At 33.3% G+C, this 7,500-nt stretch overlaps 3 non-coding genes across 3 annotated transcripts; 2 read left to right on the top strand and 1 right to left on the bottom strand.

Moving 5' to 3' along the window:
• The first annotated feature begins 1,470 nt into the window (after positions 1 to 1,470).
• On the top strand, positions 1,471 to 1,557 carry TRNAS-GGA (transfer RNA serine (anticodon GGA)). The gene has a single exon. It is a non-coding gene; the product is annotated as a tRNA-Ser (tRNA).
• A 1,260-nt stretch (positions 1,558 to 2,817) lies between these two features.
• TRNAT-UGU (transfer RNA threonine (anticodon UGU)) lies at positions 2,818 to 2,890 on the bottom strand. Its single transcript has one exon. It is a non-coding gene; the product is annotated as a tRNA-Thr (tRNA).
• Positions 2,891 to 4,493: 1,603 nt separating this feature from the next.
• Positions 4,494 to 4,566, top strand: TRNAF-GAA (transfer RNA phenylalanine (anticodon GAA)). The gene has a single exon. It is a non-coding gene; the product is annotated as a tRNA-Phe (tRNA).
• Positions 4,567 to 7,500: the final 2,934 nt, after the last annotated feature.

Raw genomic sequence — 7,500 nt, 5'->3', positions numbered from 1 at the left:
TCCATTGAAAGAATCTCCGTTCCAGAACCGTACGTGAGATTTTCATCTCATACGGCTCCCCCTTTATCTGATGCGCATAATGAGATGAGAATAATACATGAAATCAAAAAACATTGAAATACTCTCATTATGAACTCATGGGACTAGCGTTTTTACAAAAAATCTCTAGCCAACCTTCCTGTAAAAGATCTTTTCTTAACATCAAGCATGGTTTACTAGATAAAAATAAAAATGGTAACTCTAACAATTTCTTTGTCCTCAACGCCTCTAAATTTCCAGGAATTAGTCACTTCAACAGTCTTCGATGGTTATACAGGTATCCAAAATACAAACGAGATGGATGTTTGTTGTCCCAACCATTTTTCTAAGTTCCGATCCCGATAAGGAAAAGGTATAATTTATAACAAAGTTTTCGTGTTGTTGATTCCTAGGTGTAGTGCTTCTTCCCCTCTGCTACCTATTTTTACTAGTGAATATTTTTACTAGTGGAGTAGGGTTGACTTAATCCATAGGTTACACCTTTCGCTTAATACTAGAATCGACAATTCTAGCATCTAAGGTTACATTAATCGGGGATACACGACAGAAGGAATTTTTTGATTTTCAAATTGCACCTCCAAGAAGCGTAGATTTATTTCAATTATTGTTTTCTTTCTATCCCGAATACTGTGTCTTTCTACTAAGACGGAGAGCGGTAAAGAAAATTGAAAAAAAAAAAAATCAAATCGCACCATCTCTGTAATAGGTGAATGCCTCTTTTTCCCCGGAAGTTGTCGGAATTATTCGTAATAAGATATTGGCTACAATTGAAAAGGTCTTATCGATAAAATTTCCATTTATCCCACCAGATCTAGGCATCGGTAACAACCCCATTCTATAATTTCTTTTAATTACCTCTCGTGAGAAAATGATCCCACAAACAAAGGAATTGCATAGTACGAAATAACATAAAAACGGATTCATTAAAAAATCCCACTCGATATTAAAATTGTTTCTTTTTGATTTCACAGGAATCAATAAAAGAGAAGAAATATTTCAATCCGGTTAAATTTCATCCAAATGTAGTAGGATCAGAATGAAGAGAACTATTCTGATTTCAGCGAAGTTGAAGAAAAAAAGAATTTTATTTATCTGACTGGGGTAATTCTAGAAGTTTTTTGATTGAATTATGATACAAAAAAGAGCAAAAAGAATCGAATAATCATTCTATGATTCATAACTTGTGACTAGATATATGTATGGGATAAACAGTTGTTGGTGAAAAATCGAAAACTGTAAAAGTCGAATTTTTAGAAAAAAGGAATCATAGTTTAAAAAACTAAATAGAATCATGAGCTAAAAGTATCCATTAAACATAGTTAAAAAAAAATTATTTGTATAGTTAGAATTGGTTGGACGTGCCTATCAAAAAAAAAATTGAATATTAATGACTCACTATTAACTCGGTTTCTGGGCCATAATCATTCTGTAGGAGAGATGGCCGAGTGGTTGAAGGCGTAGCATTGGAACTGCTATGTAGGCTTTTGTTTACCGAGGGTTCGAATCCCTCTCTTTCCGTACTAATTCAACAATGTTACTGACCACAATGTATCAAATCAAATAACAATCGATACTATTATTCCAACGGTTAGACCTTTATGGATTCTTTATTTCGAATTTTTGTGGTACGGAAACGAAAAGACTGGAAAGAATGCACAAGAGATGAAAATCCCCCTACCGATCAATGATAGATGAATGATAGAAAAATTTCCGGATCAAAACCTTACTTTCCTTCGGTCTCTTTACTTAGACTTCGGCGAAGGGGAGGACGAAATTGTCCGAACCCTTGTTTTTTAGTTAGGTTTAAGTCTGACGAGAATAATATTCTACAACGAGCAATTCATTTATTTTTAAACTGACCCATTTACTATCTATTATTTGATTGACTAATCCTTTATATTGCAATGGCTGAAGAGTCAAATGTTTTGGCAATTCCTGAGGGGGGGATGAATCAAGATAATTTTGAATCAGTGTTCTCGATTTTTTTTCATCTTTTGCTGTAATAATATCTCGGGGTTTGCACCGATAACTTGGTATATCCACTATAGAACCATTAACTAAAATATGTCTATGATTAACTAATTGTCGGGCTTGAGGAATAGTCGAAGCCATACCCAATCGAAAAAGGATGTTATCCAAACGCATTTCAAGTAATTGTAGTAAAACTTGACCCGTTGATCCTTTGGCTTTTCCGGCGATACGAACGTATTTAAGTAATTGTCGTTCTGTAAGACCATAATGAAAACGCAATTTTTGTTTTTCTTCTAAACGAATACGATATTGAGATTTTTTACCGGAACGCGATTGGTTTTTAAGATCGTTTCCGGTTTTGGGCCTTTTACTAGTTAGTCCCGGTAAAGCCCCCAGACGGCGTATTTTTTTGAAACGAGGCCCTCTGTAACGCGACATAAAGACTCCTTATTTTATTTTATTTAAATTTCATAAACATTTTATTTTATTTAAATTTCATAAACTTAAATGAAAACTAAATGATAAATATTATAAATGAAGTGAAATCCAGTAAAGTATTGTACTACAAAACAAAGAATAATTAGATAACTTGGATCAATATCCGGATCCTATTGTATATGTAAATGATATAAAAAAGTAAGAGTTCCTTTCTTGATTTGTTCTACAGAAATAGAACCCCTCCTTTAGTCATAAAGGTAAGTAAGTTCCTACGACATCATAGATCGGTGACCTTTGAAAAAGGGTAAGAAGTCGTTTCTTTATTTATTTGATTTATCAATTATGTCAAAAATAAAATCAATAGAGAAAAGCCGGCTATCGGAATCGAACCGATGACCATCGCATTACAAATGCGATGCTCTAACCTCTGAGCTAAGCGGGCTCACATAACAGAAATGTTACATGCATAGTAATTTACTAAATTACTGGGATCTTAGCTATTCCTAATTAATATGAATATAGAATCTAATTTCATTTCAAATAAATATTCAATATTGGAATTGTTCTATTATAGAACATAATAATTAATATAACGATTAATAGAATATAGCGATAGAAAATTTTGATCTATTTATCAAATGGATGTGTATCAATAATTAATGTGTTAATCTTAATTGCATTTAATGCAATTGAGATGATAATGAAGCGTTTCTATGTTTTCATTCTGAAAGGTGGAAGATAAGACGAACAAGGGAATCGACCGTTTAAGTATTAAATTTTTTACTAAAAAAATAATAGAAAGAGGGGCAAATATATATGTTCATATATCTATCTATATTGATATATATTGAATTGCAGATACAGAAATGATAGAATCATTTTGGATCGGAACAAATATGGGTCTCCGATAGAGAAGAGAGAGATGAAAGAAGATAGACAAGAAATCCAATAGGAGGAAACACTTTTCAATAGAGGAATCGGTATTCTAATGACTTGAGTGGTTCCAGTATAATACAAATGAAAGAAAACGGGGAAGGACATCATAATGCGATACTAATCTTAAAAGAGGGGGATATGGCGAAATCGGTAGACGCTACGGACTTAATTAGATTGAGCCTTGGTATGGAAACCTACTAAGTGATAACTTTCAAATTCAGAGAAACCCTGGAATTAAAAATGGGCAATCCTGAGCCAAATCCTTTTTTCCGAAAAAAAAGGGTAGGTGCAGAGACTCAATGGAAGCTGTTCTAACAAATGGAGTTGACGACGTTGCGTTAGTAAAGGAATGAATCCTTCCATCGAAACTCCAGAAACGATGAAAGATAAACGTATTACGTACTGAAATACTATATTGATTAATGACAACTCGAATCTCTATTTTTTATATTTCTATAATTTTTTATATTTATATTTATATATATATATAAAATTATATATAAAAATGAACGAATTGTTATGAATCGATTCCAAGATCTACAAGTTGAAAAAATAATCGAATATTCATTGATCAAATCATTTACTCCATCATAGTCTGATAGATCTTTTGAAGAATTGATTAATCAGATCGAATAGAATAAAGATAGAGTCCCATTCTACATGTCAATAACGACAAAAATGAAATTTATAGTAAGAGGAAAATCCGTCGACTTTTAAAATCGTGAGGGTTCAAGTCCCTCTATCCCCAAAACCCTAAAAAGGCCCGTTGGCCTCTTTAATTATTTATCCGTTCATTAGCAATTCAGACTTTGTTATGTTTCTCATTCATTCGACTCTTTCACAAGCGTATTTGAGCGGAAATTTGATTTCTTATCACAAGGCTTGTGGTATATATTCTATATGATAGACGTACAAACGAACATCCTTGCGCAAGTAATCTGTGAAATTTGAATGATTAACTGTCTACTGTACTGAAACTTCGAAAGGCTTATCCAAGCCCTGAAATTTCGTATATCTTCAAAAAGAAGACTTTGGAATACCTTTTTTCTTATTTACAATTGACATAGACCAAAGTCATCTATTAAAATAAGGATAATGTGTCGGAAATGGCCGGGATAGCTCAGTTGGTAGAGCAGAGGACTGAAAATCCTCGTGTCACCAGTTCAAATCTGGTTCTTGGCACATCATGAATTTGTATGAGTATCTATTCTACGGATTCATTAATAATATAGATCATGAAAAATACTGATACATGATGATGTCTGGAAATCTACCCTTTAACTAAACTATATATATTTTTTACTCTATTTATAGATGTCGAAAATAGACAAGTAAAGATAAAGAGGATATTTATAGAAATATGTAAAGGATGTATATAGATATGTAAAAGAAAAGAATTTTCTTTTGTTTCCTCTTCTTTTTTATTTGTTCATACTCTGTCTCCTGGCGTTCAATTCCTATTTTATACATATTTGAAAGTTTCAATTAGTTCCTTATAAGACCCAAAAGTCTAGTCTAGGGGAGTTGAAAGGCGGGAATGGCCAAGATTCATCTCAGATACAGTACAAATAGAATCCGATTCTCTTTTCATATTATATTTCTTCATTTCACCCTATGTGACTTTTTAAAGCACATCTATAAGTCATATGCGTGATACATAGTTCATAATGCAGAACTCATTTAGTTCATCCTATTAGCTTGTGGCTCATCCAAAATAAGTATCTTACAAATTGGATAATCTCACCAAATCTCTAATTGTATTTTTTTTAATCAATAATAATAAGATGAATGAGACTTCAATTACTATGCTATATCTATAAGAGAACGTAAAAATGTATTTGAATATCTTGAGTTGTCGAAGTGAAGATTAGTTTCGTATTATTTAATGAGCATCTTGTATTTCATAAAAATTGGGGGCAATATAATCCTTACGTAAGGGCCATCCTACCCAACTTTCAGGCATTAAGATACGCTTTAGACGTGGATGATTATCATAAGAAATTCCCAACATATCATAAGATTCCCTTTCTGGAAAATCCGCACTTTTCCAAACCCAGAAAACAGACGGAATTTTAGGATTTATCCTTGCGGCAAATACTTTTATGCATACCTCTTCCGGTTGATCTATACCATACTCGATTCTCGTAAGATGATACACACTAGCTAACAGTCCGCCTGGTGCTACATCATAAGCACATTGGGAACGTAGATAATTGTAACCATATACATATAAAATGACTGCAATGGAATGCCATTCCTCGGGCTTTATTTGTAAAGTCTCTATTCCTTGGTAATCGAAACCCAAAGATCTATGAACCAGTCCATGTTTGACTAGCCAAGAAGACAAATTACCCTGCATCTTCTCCCCCCCCCATTTTTTTATTTTTATTTGTATAAGTATTTCCCATTTACAATGAAAAATTGATGAAGATTCACTCGTTCTTTGCTTTGTTATTCTGTACAAAAAAAGTATACGGCCTAATTTACTAATTCGTAGGAAGAGACTGCACTTTTGTATTTGAAAAAAGTTTCAGGAGGGATGATCTCTGAAGTAGATGATGGTTGATAGAGTAATCCTTGATCGTAATTTCCAGTATTAGTACTTGGGCCAACATGAAATTTGTGATTGGTAGTAAAACACCGATTTTCCTCTTGAGACTTAATTCGATCTTCATAGATTTCTCGAGATATTTTCTTACGAAGTTTTGTTATAGCATCTATAACAGCCTCGGGTTTAGGCGGACAACCCGGCAAATACACATCGACAGGAATTAACTTATCGACTCCCCGAACAGTACTATAAGAATCGGTACTGAACATCCCTCCTGTAATTGTACATGCTCCCATAGCAATAACATATTTTGGTTCAGGCATTTGCTCATATAATCTTACTAAAGAAGGAGCCATTTTCATTGTTACCGTACCCGCTGTTAAAATTAAGTCTGCCTGTCTAGGACTAGATCTTGGTACCAGTCCATAACGATCAAAGTCGAATCGTGAACCTATTAATGAAGCGAATTCAATGAAGCAACAACTGGTACCATAGAGAAGCGGCCATAAACTGGAGAGTCTTGACCAATTTGAAAGATCATTTGATGTAGTTGAAATAACTGAAGTTTGGGTTGTTCGATCAAGTAAGGGAAACTCGATGGAATTCATAACTGTCTCAATGTTTTTTTTAATTGTCTGAATATTCAAAAACTAAGACCATTCCAATGCTCCTTTTCGCCATGCATAAACTAAACCGACAATTAGGATAAGCACGAAAATTAAAGCTTCTATAAAGACGGATACCCCTAATACATCAAAACTCATTGCCCACGGATAAAGAAAAACTGTTTCAACATCAAAAACAACAAAAACTAGAGCAAACATATAATAACGGATTCTAAATTGTACCCAAGCATCGCCCATTGGTTCTATTCCCGATTCATAACTCGAAAGTTTCTCTGGCTCTTTGCTAAGAGGGGCTAAAACTCCAGAAATTAGAAATGCCAAAATAGGAATAAGACTTGATATTATTAGAAATACCCAGAAAATATCATATTCGTAAAGCAGAAACATAAACGTACTCCTATCAATGTGGAAAATATACCGGATTAGTCGATCGGTACATGTCTCGTTTGAAGATTCATCCACTATAATCCTATTTATATAATATCTATTATATCCATAATAAATATATATTAAATATTATATATTTATATAGAGAGGATACATATAGTCGGAATTTCCATTTAGGAACTTTTAGTGATTGAAGAAGGAAAGAGAAGACGACTACTTTAGTTTTGTGCTTTACTAGATAAGGTATACCAACAGAAAAGCCTATTTGAGAATGTTTACAATGAAAGTTACCAAAGATCTTCGTTTCTCAAACTCTAGCTTGTCCACAAATAAAATACAGTAAGTCGTTCCTAGATCCATGTGATTTACTAGTGCATTCGATTTGCATTGGGTTATGGTGGAGTTTTTAACCGGTTTCATGTCATGATTTTGACTCCAAAAATTTACTAGAATTGGGTAGGTATCCCAAAGAAAAGAAGTATTACTAATTTCTTGATTTTGTATGGGAAAATAGGAAAATTTTCATATGTAATTCATCTACAAAGATAAGAC

Source organism: Cucumis melo, unplaced genomic scaffold (genome assembly GCF_025177605.1).
Source record: "Cucumis melo cultivar AY unplaced genomic scaffold, USDA_Cmelo_AY_1.0 utg000115l, whole genome shotgun sequence".
In the NCBI taxonomy this organism is placed as follows: domain Eukaryota; kingdom Viridiplantae; phylum Streptophyta; class Magnoliopsida; order Cucurbitales; family Cucurbitaceae; genus Cucumis; species Cucumis melo.
Note: the sequence above shows the minus strand (reverse complement) of the source record. Positions and strands in the feature narration are given on the sequence as shown.